General features: G+C 48.7%; 1 protein-coding gene and 1 long non-coding RNA gene across 2 annotated transcripts in view; one reads left to right on the plus strand and one right to left on the minus strand.

Annotated features, from left to right (window-relative positions):
* Positions 1-1,271, minus strand: part of CHST12 (carbohydrate sulfotransferase 12) — a 39,045-nt gene extending 37,774 nt beyond the window's left edge. The window contains exon 1 of the mRNA XM_027768030.1: positions 1,141-1,271. The gene's annotated coding sequence lies outside the window, so the exon portion shown is untranslated. The remainder of the gene's footprint in view (positions 1-1,140) is intronic.
* Positions 400-5,008, plus strand: LOC102473147 (uncharacterized). The gene is made up of 3 exons (XR_337300.1): positions 400-437; positions 1,206-1,615; positions 2,532-5,008. It is a non-coding gene; the product is annotated as an uncharacterized LOC102473147 (long non-coding RNA).
* The last annotated feature ends 8,487 nt before the right edge of the window (positions 5,009-13,495 follow it).

The raw sequence follows: 13,495 nt of genomic DNA on the forward strand, positions 1-13,495 counted from the left end.
ATGCATGTCAGTTTCTCCTTGCTTAAACCAAACAGAACAAAACTCTTCTTACATTGGCAACATGCAGATACATTTTTATTTACTCTCTCTAAAGTAGCTACATAGTATCCTCAGTTACAAAGACAACTGGGGGCAGGCAGTGGTACAGGGGTGACAGCTGGACTCCTGTGAGCAGGGTCCTGGGTTTGTATCCTACGACCTCCCTGAGCACAGTAGTATATGTACGTTTGCATGATTTGGTCTGGCTGAGACAGGTGGATCACAGCACGAGGTCACTGTTGGGGGTGACTATTTCTGTCTCTGACTCTTTTCCTCTCTCTTATGGAAAAAATAAACAAGAGGAGGACCAGCAGATGGTGTAATGGTTACATTGCTGGACTCCCACATGGCTGACTGCAGTTAGAGTCCTGAACCTGACAGCTTGAAACTCACACCAGGTGAGTATGCCTGCATGCCCAAAATCCTGAGAGGAGATTGGAGGAGAAGGGATTGCAGCATAGCCATGCCCCCTGGGGAGTGACTTCTCATTCTCTCTCTACATATATATACATATATGTGTGTGTGTGTGTGTGTGTGTGTGTGTGTCTAGTGAATGCCCACACCCTATAGCAAAATGTCTCTTAAAAAATAATAAACTGGGGACCAGCAGTTAGCGTAATGGCTATGTCGCTGGACTCCCACATAGTCGACCACGGTTTGCATCCCAGACCCAGTGGCTTAAAACTCACGCCGTGCACGTGTGTGTGCGTGTCCAAGATCCCGAGAGGAGAATGGAGAAGGGATTGTGGCGTGGCCATCCCCCCCTGGGGGTGATTTCTCACTTTCTGTCTCTCTGTCTCTGTCTGTCTGGCGAGCGTACACGCCCTATGGCAAAAAAACTCTCCAAAAAAAAATAAATAATAATAAACTAAAATAAAAAAGAGGAAGGGGAGGGAGAGGAGGGAGGAGAGAGCGAAGAGGGAGAATAGGATGAGTAAGAAGAGAGGGAGAGGGAAGAGAAGGAGAAAAAGGGCTCAGAGTGGTTAACCAACTGTTCAAAGACACACAGCTGTGTAGGTGACAGTTGTAACCAGAATCCACATTCTGGGCTCCAAACCACAGCTATAGTCAGGTGACTTCCTTGGCCAGGAGAGCACTTACCAGGAGGTGTGCCAGCTCTGCCCTGGAGATTCCACTGTGGGAACGTCTGTCTCTTCTTTTTCTAGGCTCCAAGCTCCTTCAAGCTGTGGGCCCCGGCTGGCTGCCCTTCTCCAAAGCAACTTTGTTGGCTGTGACCCACCTTTAGGGCCTCAAGGTCCCTGTGTAAGGTGGCAGCCTCTCAGGGTGGCCCACAGCCTGGCTGTTTCTGTGTTTTAGTTTGAGGTATTTCAATGTCCACTTCCCACCGCAATTATTTCTGCTTTCATAACCAGAGTTGCAACAGAGGAAAGATAAAAATAATTGTAGCTTAAGCAAGAGAGCAGCCAGGTAGCATCAGCTTTCAGACCCCGGATCAGTATGGGCATCCACAGGACGAGAGAAGAAAAAGAACGCAAACAATGAAAATCCAGCTGCACTTCTTGGCAGATAATCTGAAAGGCTGCGAGAATGGACAGATGAGCTGTCCCAATGAACGGTGAGCTCATTTCCCCCAACTCCATCCCTAGTCTCATCTCCCTGCAGGGTTCCTGTTTCCAGTGTCTGCAAGGTGGTATGAGGTAACTGGGGAGTGGGAGGAACCAGATCTGGGTGCTGAGTCTGTAACCTGGCAGCTGTGTGACCTGGGGCATCATCCAACCTCTCTCTGCTTCATTTTCCTTACCAGCATGATGCTTGGAATAATACTTCCCAAGATGTTGACTGTGTTTTAACTCAGCTTTAACCCTAAGTGTGCCAAGAAAACGTAGTCATCATATACCACCTGGGTCTAGCAGACTCTTCTTATAAATGTATAAGAGCTGGGCACAGTGACAAGTGCCTATACTCCCACCTACTCGGGAGGCTGAGATAGGAGGATCATGAGTTCAAGGCCAACCTGAGCAACATAAATCGACCTTGTTTTATATATATAGCTACATAGCTATGTATAGATATATTTTAAATCCTTTTACAAATAGTTTACAGAAGCATGAATAAGGGGATAGTAAAAAAAAACTTTATTAGACATTTGAATAAGAATTTAAACATAAAAAAAGAATTTAAACATAACAAATCTCTTTGTATATGCTTAGACATTTTAAAAACAAATAATACATTCACACAACTAATTCCACAAAATCTCTGCAATGCATCTAACTCGCATTTCAGTGCTTGGCAAACATACTTAATACAGTTGTGGCCACCAGTCACTTTTTCTAGCCTTTTCTCTCCCTATCTTATGGGTTGACTTATGTTCTCCCAAACCCAAAATCACGTATTGAAGTCCTAACCCTCAGGCCCTCAGAATGAGACCACATTTGGAAACAGGGTTGTTGCAGATGTAATTGATTAAGATGGGGTTATATTGGGATAGGGTGGGTCCTTAATACATCATGACTTTTTTTATTTTAAAGAACGGGTGTATGTGAAGGGAGAGACAGACATGCCAGAGGGAGAACCCCATGTGGATATCAGAGTGATGCAGCTGCAGGCCAAGGAACCAGCGGAAGCGGGAGAAAATTCTGGAACAGATCCTTCCCCAGCTCCTTCAGAGGGAGAGCGGCCTGACTGACCCCTTGATCTCAGACTCGGCCTCTGGAACTGTGAAGGAGCCCATCTCTGTTGTTCTAAGCCACCCAGGCTGTGGTCTCCTGTTCGGTCAGGGCTAGAACGCTGAGAGTCACACAAAGAACCTCGTCTTTCTTCCTCCTCAGAGACTGGTGGAAGAGACTGGGTGATGTCTTTCTAGCTCCATGTCCATCCCCTCGAGTTCTTCTCCTAGTTGCATGACGAATCGTGTTTTCATTGACTTGGAATTTGTCACTGGAGCTTTTCCCACACAGGGAAAGAACCACGGCCCTGAAACCCACTGCGGGCAGGATGTCGCCCGAGACAGCTGGAAGTCATTCTATGGTAAACCGAGGCTCTGCCGACTCCCAGGCAGGCCATCCTCCATGTGGTGGAACAAGAGTCTCCTTCCTTGTCTCTCCTGCCTCTGCTGGCTTCGGGCTTTCCTTGGCTTGTGGCCACATCAATCCAGTCTCTGCCTCCATCTTCACATGGCCTTCCCTGTCTGTTTCCTCTCTTTGTGAGGGCACCTGTCACTGGATTTGGCACCCACCCTAAATCCAAGATGATTTTATCTTGAGCTCCTTTACCAATTACACCTGCAAAGACCCTATTTCTGCGTAAGGTCACAATCTGAGGTTCTGGTGGATGTGGATTTGAAGTGGGAAGAGACACTTCACTGCACAGACCCAGAGCCATAGGGAGCTGCGGAAGGAAAGAGATCCCTCTAGGCCAGCCAGCCAGCACTTCTGCCTCCACTGCCCTCCCCTCCAGCTCCCTAGTCCCTGCCCCCACACTGTGCTGGGGAGTCCTGCATTCTGCACCAAGACCGATAGTAACCACTTCCTGTCTCCACCCTCCCTGGCCAGCCCCAGGCCATGGCCTCATTGCTTGGGCAATGGCTGAGGATAAACTGACAGCCCTGAGAAATCCTTGACAAAGACACTTAGCCAGACGCTGACCCTGAGCTCAGCGCTGGTGACACAGCAGAGGCACATTTTCGTTATCACAGACATGACAATTACACTTCGGAAACAAGCCTGGGCTGATAAGATTCTCTCCCCATGTGGGCTCTGAGGCTGTGGGGGGGTAATGCTGGACCCCACCTGTGGAAGGACACAGGTTCGGCCTGGACGTGGATATGATGGCTCCTTGTGACCTTGCGTACAGGACGTGTCCCTAAGCAGGGCAAGGCAGAAGTCCAGGGGGACCTGGGTCCCTGATGATTTCACAACACAATCTTCCACAGTGCCATCTCCAGGCATGAGAAGAGCTCAGCCCTGTTTAAGCTACTGTTGTTGGGGTGTTTCTGGTATTGCCACCCGACCTCAGCCCAGAGATGGAGAGACCGTGTGCCCTGGCCGCGACACACCTCCAAACCACGTTTAACTTGTTACCTTATCCCAGTGCCACTGTGGACTTAATTTTTTTTTTCCCTTCAAGCAGCTTACTTTTTAAGTTTAACTTCATTTTAATTGTAGACTTGATTAACTCAAGTGTCTGATGGGTTAGTTACACATTTTCTCTAATCCACATTGTGTTAAATGTAGGGTCCTTAAGATAAAAAGATGGGCATGTCCACGGACCTCTTGAAGCCATCTCACACCCCCCGTATAAGCGTCAGGAAGCTTACCAGACATAAGGACCTGAGACCTGGGCTGGTTTCAGCCGGGTATCTAGGACCAGCAGAGAAAGCAAAGTCCTCCCATCTCCACACAGACCTGACTCGGTGCTTCCACCCACCCAGAAAGATGGAGATCGGTGGTACCCACAGCAGGTCTGCAGCAAAGCAGGGAGCAGAGGCCCTGAAAATAGATGGCCTCTCCTCCTCCCTTCCACCACATTCCTCAAGAAGACCCAGAAGGGACACCCAGCTTCAAGAAAGGCCCTGGCCAGTCTTCCCTGGCAGCAGGTATTACAATGAGGAGGTGGCCAGGTTCTGGTATCCAACTGTGCTCATGGGGTACCTGCCAGGTGCCAGACTTGCACACCCCAAAGAGCCACTTCCAACGCAAGCCAGGAAACCTCTCCACACTCTCTGCCTCCTGAGGTGCGGTAGGCCGATTCTCGACATCCACTGAGTTCGTCTCTGTTACCAGCCCAGGCAGTGGTCACAACAAAAAAGAGGTGCCTCCTGCCACAATGGAGGCGATTCTGACCCCCGCAGCCTTCAAATAAGGGAGCCTCTAAGAGCGAAGGGTGAGAGCCCAGTTTAAAAACTACAATAGCCAAAAAACACCACCAGACATGGTGATGACCCATCTCCCCACAGGATGGCGCTCAGAGTTCTTCTAAGTGTTTTTCTAACAAAAAAATTACTGAAATGACCACCTTTACAGCCGTGACTTCTGGCTTTTGTGTGCACTTTTCGTGCACCCTGACGATTCTCTCTTGTTGCCAGAAGCTGCCAGCTTTCCCTCGTTGCGTCACTGGGGTGTTGGGAGGGACATGAGAACTCAGCGGAGGCGGGTAAGTCATGGGAATGGAGAAAGGTCTGTCTTTCCTGACGCTGGCATACCCGGGAGCTGTGTGTATGTAGGGAGGAGACGGTGCCACTCTGCAGGCTGGCCGAGGTTTGTGGGGGTAGGGGGCAAGTTCTTGCTCACCTCCTGCCTGTGGCCACTCAGGTGTCCCCAGTGACTTCTGCAGGTCAAGCTGATAGGCAGTGCCTGGTGTCTGGCCCCACTGGGGGCATTCTCATGGAGCAGGCACCGGGATGTGGTGGGACCTCTGGAAAAGCATCTGCAATTGGGAGCTGCTCACAAAAGGCCTGAGGCTTCCCTGTGACCCACCCTGAACAGCTCTTCTGAAGGTGAGGCAGCCACAGGGCCCAGCACAAGGGCTACCCCCAAAAGCGTCCCTCCCAGGGTCCCCGTCTCTCACACCTAACTTCAGAGCCAGAGACATTTGTACCCGGGTCAGACTCTGGCCTCCCCAGCATGCCTGCTGTCTGCCACATCTTATTTCAGTCGTCTTGGCCTCTTAGCACTACCGTCCTGGTGTTTACGGGGGTTGCTGGGGGGTAGCGGGCTGTGGCGTCGGCCTCCACTGTCTGTAGACCCTGGAGGAAACAGAGAGACTTTAGTCTGGTCAAGGTAACTCAGATGAAGCCTGGACCCTAACTGGGGTGCCTGACTGGGTCTCTGCCCATGAGGATACCCTGGCCTTGGTCCTGGCCTGAGCCTCCCACCACATATAATTTAACCCTCACAAGAGCCCCTTTCTCTTCCAGCCCTGCCATGTCCTGAGCCAGATAGCCACCTGGGGTTCACCTCCCTCACCTGAGGCCATGCTTCCAACTTGGCCACTGCTATTCTTTTCTCAAATGATCTATTTATTTTTATTTTTTTATTATTTTTAAAAATTTGACCAGAGAGAGAGAAAGTGAGAAAGCAAGCCACCAGGTCCGGGACTCGAACTGTGGTTGGCCATGTGAGAGTCCAGCGCCATTAACCACCTGCTGGCCTGGCTTCTGTTGTTTTAACACCAAGCTCATCCTCAGGACCCCCTCTGAGGCACTTTCTCTCTGTAGTGGACTCAACAGCTTTAGCCAGGTGTTATTAGGGTAGAGGGATCCTTGTGGAACTTCCCTCCCGGCATCTGAAGACATGTCATTGGAACTGGCTGTGCACTGCTGGTGTGACTGAGTGTGCTCTGCTTGGGGACTTCAATTCCCTTTGAGACCCTTCTCTCAGAAAATCCCTAAAATAATTACATACTGGGACCAGCAGATGGCAAAGCAGTTATATCGCTGGACTCCCACATGGCAGACCAGGGGTCAAGTCCTAGACCCGGTGGCTTCAAATTCACGCCAAGTGCATGTGCATGTGTGCCCAAGATCTCAGGGGGAGAATGGAAGAGAAGGGATTGCAGCACGGCCAGCCCCCCCCTCCCCTGGGGGTGGTGGTTGATTTCTCACTTTGTCTCCCCAGCACCCTTTAGCTAAAATCTCTCAAAAAAAAAAAAAAAGAGAGAGAGAGAGAGAGAGGGGAAGAAGGAAGGAAGAGAAAGAGAGGAAGGAAGGAAGGAGAAAGGAAAGGAAAGGAAAGGAAAGGAAAGGAAAGGAAAGGAAAGGAAAGAGAAAAGAAAAGAAAGAATGACATACTAGTGGGAAGTTCTTAACCTTTTTGACTCAGTAATATGAGGGTATGGGTTAAAGGTATAGCAGCAGGAACCAGAGATTAAGAAGAAAGAACCTCCTGCCTGAGCCCAGCCCTCCCAAACGGTCTGGAAGCCTATTGCTGATTTATACCATCTTTCCCAGGTGACTCGGTATGATTGGTTCAGGTGGTGAAAAAAATAGTGTCAATGATGCCAGAGGGGGTTTCCTGTTCCCAGGAAGGGATCCAGACAACACCTACCTCTCTGGCCAGGGTGAAGATGACACAAATATGGATGCCAGAGCGACTTACACCATACCTGGGATTTAGCAGACACCCAGGAAACATTGGCATCCTTCTTTGTTCAAGAGATGTTCAAGAGAGATGTAAGAAGAAAAGGAGAGGGAGAAGGAAGAGGAGGAGTGGGGACAGGCTCACTGCACTGACATTATTGTGTTCTGTTTTTAAAAGACAATGCCCAGGACTGGAAATGTCATAACAGAATGGTACTTCATGATACATGAATGTGCAAAATTAGTACTTTTCTGGGAGGTTGTTTTGCCAGAAGTCCTTTTCAGTTAGATAAAAACAAACCTGTTTTTGAATGGGAAAACTAGAATTTGGTTTGGGGAATGTTCTAGAGCTGTGTTGTCTGCTATAGCAGTTGCTATCCAAGTGTGACTACTCATCACTCTAGCTAGATGCAGGAAGGAGTACCTGTGCGCTCTACTGGTACAGCACAGTAAGAGCTTAGTATCAATAAAGAATGGAGGGGCCAGCAGGTAGCATTGTAGTTAAGGTGCCGTCTCCCACACGGCCAACCCCAGTTCGAGTCCTGAACCTGGCAGCTTGAAAATCACACTGGGTGTGTGTGCGTACATATCCAAAATCTCAAGAGCAGAATGGAGGAGAAGGAATTGCAGCATGGTCACCCCTCCTGTGGGGTGATTTCTCACTTTCCCTCTCTCTGTCTCTGTCTCTCTTGGTTGAGTAAAACACCCTATTACAAAAACCTAAAAAAAAATAAAATTAAAAAAAAAAAGATTTGGGACCAGCAGATAACATAATGATTATGTTGCTGGACTCCCATGCAGCCGACCATGGTCCAAGTACTGGGTCCAGGGGCTTAAAACTCACGCTGGGCGTGTGTGACCAAAATCCCAAGAGGAGAATGGAGAAGGAATTGTGGTGTGGTCTTCCTCCCAGGGGTGATTTTTTACTTTCTTTCTCACTGTCTCTGTCTATCTGATGAACGCACGTGCCCTATAGAAAAAAAAAAAAAAAAAAAACTCTTAAAAATTTTGGGGGCCAGCAGGGGGAATAGTGGTTAAGGCACTACGCTCCCACATGGCTGACTGCAGTTTAAGTCCTGGACCTGACATCTTGCTTTTTCACTTTCCTCTCTCTCTCTGTTTCTCTCTAACCAAACTGAAGAAAAATAATAAATAAATAAAGATTTTTAAAAGTTTACATCAATTACGTACAGAACTAAATAAAATAAGTATAGGGCCAGAAGGGAGCATGGTAGTTAAAGCACTTGGAGCCCACATGTGTGACTCCACAGCCCGACCCCAGAGGCTTAAAAAAACACTCTGGACCCATGTACCTGCATGTCCAAACTCTTGAAAGGAGAGTGGTGGAGAGGGGATTGTATTATGGACATTCCCAGGGGTGGGGTTATTTCTCGCTTTCCCTCTCTGTCTCTCTCTGGCAAGTGTATCTCCCCTATGGCACTAATCTAAATATATATATATATACACACACACACATATATACACGTGTGTATACATATATATATAAAACACACACACACATAGAGTTCATTTTACCTCAAATGTAGCTATGAGAATATTTGTGCTTTCTATGTAGCTCTCATTTTATTTCTACTGGAAAGCTGATTATAAATTGAGTTCATTATTTGTACATGTCTAAAGTTATAGAAGAAAATAATAATCATTCTTTTAAAAGAATTAATTTTATTTATTGTTATTATTGTTATTAAATTCACTATAGGGTATGTGCGCCCACCAGAGAGAGAAAGTAAGCTTCCACATCCAGAACTTGAACTGCGGTCAGCCATGTGGTAGTCTAGCACCTTAACCCCCACGCCACCTGCTGGCCCCATGTTTTCTGAAGAAGCAGATGGATATAGAACTAGGTGCATATATACACAGCACGTAGGAAATGGGCTTACCTGGGGCACCCACCTGCCCACCAGAGGCTGACACCTTGCCCCCAGAGATCTCCCCAGCCTCTAGATGTCTGGCTCCATCTACCAGGACCAAGCCCTAAGACTCCCTTTCTCCTTCTCATCCTGAGTCTATACTCCCTCTTCTGAGCCCACCATGACTGTGCTGAGCAGGGGCACCTGCTCCCATCCCTTTTACTTGGCCTTCCAACTCCATTCCCAGTATCCCATCACAGGGCCTGGCTGGCTAGCCTATCTCCTCACTCGTTTCTGCCCTTCCCAGCCTTTCTGCTGGTCCTCAGCCTCCCACCAGCCTGGCCTGGCGCTCTGGGACCAGACAGCTCATATGAAGACTAGATGAAATGTCTGAGGGGTGAGAGAAGGTCTACACCAGGGCTGTTCAGAAAGCTTTTGCTAGGACCCAAACAGCATGGGAAGTAAGCTGATCCCACTTGTCTCCTCTCACATCAGCAGAATGAGTTGGGTTTCGGAGACACACAAGCTTGAGTTCAAGTCCTGGCTCTCCCCTCATTGTTGAGTGACCTTGGGCAAGTCCCTCCCTTCCCATAAGCATCAGAGTCCTCTGAGACAGGGGTAACTATAGTGCCAACACAGATGGGGGACACCTGTGAACGGTGAGCCCAACTTCTCCCCAGGGGAAGAGAACATGAGAATCCCAGAAGCTGGGGGTGGGAGGGGAGCTCCAGGACCATACAAGAAAGAGAGGGGCAGGCACTCACCTCGGATATCCCAGGGCAGGAGGGGCGCCCTGCTTGGACTTGCGCTGCTTTGCCACATAGTGCTGGGGTAGGTGAAGCTGAATTCGGGCACATGGAGCGTGTTCTCCTCTGAACAGGGAGACCAAAGAACATTACAATGTTTAGGGACCACCCCTGAATCCTGGAAATGAAACTAAATAATGAATATAGGCCAATGTATTGGATACCTACTACATGCCAGGCTCTTTGCTCCAGCCATCTCTCTGGCATTACCCACAACCCCTTGCAAGATCGTTTCTATGGGAACGCCCTCTGTCCTCTCTGGACCCCACCCCGTGGCAGGCCTTTGGTTCTTCTTTCTTTCTCCAGCAATAGCCATGCTTGCCTTTCCTTCCTCCTCATCCCTTCTTGCTCTTAGCTGGTCCTTACATGGCAGTGAAGATCTTTTTCTGGGTTTATTAAACAAAGTTTCATCAGACAGAAGTAGAAAAGGAAGACAGGGATGATGTGGTGGGAAGAGAAGGGCATCTCCCCATATCTGAGCTGGGTGCCTACCTTAGGTTTCTGCTCATCGGTCACCCCACAGAGAGGCCTCCAGCTGCCCAACCTACAATCTCGTTCCCACGTTACCCTCCCTGCTTGTCTCGTTCTGTCCCCAGTGCCCATCACCACCTGACAAGTTTCTATTTCTCTATCTCCTGACCTCCAGTGCGGTCAGCTCCCTGAAAGGAAGGACTCTGTTTTGTGTACCGCCTGTCCCAGGGCCTAGAAGTATACTTGGCACCTTGTTAGTGCTCAATAAATTCTGCTGAATGAACTGGGGAATGAATGGGGAGTTGAGGAGCCTGGTTCTAGTTCCACATTAGCACTGACTCCTTACCTAACCCCTGGCAGGTCGCTTCCTCCCTCTGAGCCTTAGTTTTCTTTTCTTTCAGATGAGCAAGTTACAGAAATTTACAAGAGTTGGCAAGCTGCTCAGGATATTAAGTGGCTCCCAAGAGGGGGAAAAGAGTTCTTCATTTAGTGGAATTCCATCACTTTTAGGAAGGCTGTGGAACGTGTCTCACTGTCTCAGTGAACTGGGTAAATGGTATTGGGAAAAATCTACCCCCTCCCGAAGCCTCGACCCCAGGATGGGAATGAGGACACAGGTGTAAGGAATGCATGTGGGGACTCAGGAGTCGACAGACCTTGGCTGCCACCCCAGGCATGTGTGTGGCCCTGGATGAACTCCTTCCTCCTCATTTACCATTCTGTGAAACCCACACCTATCTAATGGGGCTGTTGGAGATGCTCAAGGAAACAATGTGTCCACTCTTCCCTGTGCTCACTGGCCTGGGAAGTGTCGGCTTCCCTTCTCTTCCCCAGATGTGCCCAGGGCAGTGGCCCGTACTGCACACCCAGGCGGGATACACATCGGGGCATAAGTGCAGGGCCAGCAGTGCCACGGGCCTAAACACAACCAGCAGTCAGACTGGAACTTGCAGGCCTCTTGCCCCAAGGAGCTGTCCCCAGGGAGCCCAGGCCTCTGCAAACATTGTAAGTGCATGAGCCTCTGCTCTCTGGGAAGGTCCGTTTTCAGCAGAGATCTGTATGGCCCCATGCCAAAGAAAGGGGATACCAGTGTATCCCAGCTGCCTGCAGGCCTTCCTTGTACACTGCCAAATACGAATGTGTTCTTTCTCTAAACACAGGCAGCCAGGCTCAGCATGGGGCACCAATCCTGGCCGTGACATTGATGCACAATGTACCTTGGAGGTGTCACATCCACTCTCCAGGCCTCGGTTTACCCTCTGAACCAATGGGGCTACACCATGAAAGGCCATATGGCTCTGACGTACTTTGACTTTTTATCACAGAAAGCCACAGCTGTAGCACTGAGAACCCCTACCCTCGCAGGCGCTCTCTGTAGACACTGTTGGGTGGGGGCATCCAGACTCTTCCTAGCCTTCAAAGAGCTCAGTGTCTTCTTGTGGGCCAGGAGCTCAGCCTGGTTCCAAGGGAAACATGTGTCTCTTTTTTGCCAACAGTGAGGGTCATTTTAATCCACTCATTTTTACTTGATAGAAGACTCTATTTTTTTTTTTTTGGAGAGGTTTTTGCTATAGGGCATGTGCACTCGCCAGACAGAGAGAGACAGAGAGATAGAAAGCGAGAAATCACCCCCCAGGGGGGATGGCCATGCCGCAATCCCTTCTCCTCCATTCTCCTCTCGGGATCTCGGGCACGCATGCACACACGCCTGGCGTGAGTTTTAAGCCACCGGGTCCGGGACGCGAACTGCAGTCTACTACATGGGAGTCCAGCAACATAGCCATTACACTAACTGCTGGTCCCCACTCATTTTTGCTTGAGAAGAGCTGACTTCTTTTGTACATGGACTGGACAAGAGATGATGTTAGAGAGTTGCTCTTCATTTTTCTCAGTAAATGTGTAAAACTCTAGAGCCAGCAGGTGGCACAGAGGTTTAAGTGGTTGGATCCCACATGGCCAACCATGCAGTTTGTGTCTCAGACGCTGCAACTTGAAAAACACTCTAGGTGCACGTGCATGCATGCCCAAAATCCTGAGAGGAGAATGGAAGAAAAGGGGTTGTGCTGAAACAGGCGCAACTCCATCTTAGAGGAGCACCTCCAAGAGAAGGGGGGAATGAAGCAGGAGTGACTACATCTTGGGTACCTCCATTATGAACTCTTATATCTTCTTCCCTATGATTAAAAAGTTGTTTTCTCTTACTACCGCAGATGCCTTAAGACATAATCACTAGTCACAGGACCTTGCCCAAGGACATGGGAACCTAGACTATAACAATGCCTTCCCCACCCCTCATTCCCCCCTTGGAGTGATTTCTCACTCCCTTCCCCTTTGTCTTTCCTTCCCCTTTGTCTGTCTCCAGGGAGCACATGTGCCTTATAGAAAACAAATGACAAAAAAGAAAGTATAGAACTATAATCTATTAGAGATAGTTCTTAAAGTATTTATGGATGAAATTACATAATCTGGGATTTTCTTGAAGCACCTCCAGGGAATCAAAGGAACAAAAATACATAGAGACGGGGGCCAGCAGGTGGTGTGGTGGTTAAGGCCGCTGGACTCCCACATGGCTGACTATGGTTCAAGTCTCGGACCTGGTGGCTTGCTTTCTCACTTTCTCTCTCACTTCCCTCTCACTCTGACTCTGACCCTCTCTGGTCAAATTAAAATAAATAAATAAATAAATTTCAATAAAATACTTCTTTAAAAAAATACATAGAGACGGATGCAATAAAATTGGTAGAGTATTGATTGTCATTGAAGCTAGGGGATGGGTACTTTGGAGGTCATTATACTAGTCTCCCTTTATACACTTAGATTTTAAAATGAAACATTGGGAAAGAAAACTTTGTCATTAGTCATTTACATAGATACATTCCGACAGGTTTATTTCTAGAGGAGATGTAAATTATCAGCTGATCATTAATACCTGGGGTTGGGGAGGGAGTGATCCCAGGAGGCATTAACCTCCTGGACTAAGCACTAACAAGTGTATCCACTTAGTGCTGGCTGTGGCCACTGTGATCCAAGGCCACTGCATTATCTCACAGGCCACTCTGCTTCCCATGTCCCCAGGGGGTACAATCATTAACACCTTCCCTGAGCAAAGAACTGAAGTCTGCCATTTATGCAACTTGCCTGCCCACTAGGAAGGGAGGTACTGAGAGGCAGCAGGGCTCACACCCAGAGTTTCTACTCCTGACCTCTCTGCACTCTCTGCGACTTTTTATTACTTTAAAAGTAACCAAAGGGACCAGTGGTTGGCATAA

Source organism: Tupaia chinensis, unplaced genomic scaffold (genome assembly GCF_000334495.1).
Source record: "Tupaia chinensis unplaced genomic scaffold, TupChi_1.0 Scaffold145208_1, whole genome shotgun sequence".
In the NCBI taxonomy this organism is placed as follows: domain Eukaryota; kingdom Metazoa; phylum Chordata; class Mammalia; order Scandentia; family Tupaiidae; genus Tupaia; species Tupaia belangeri.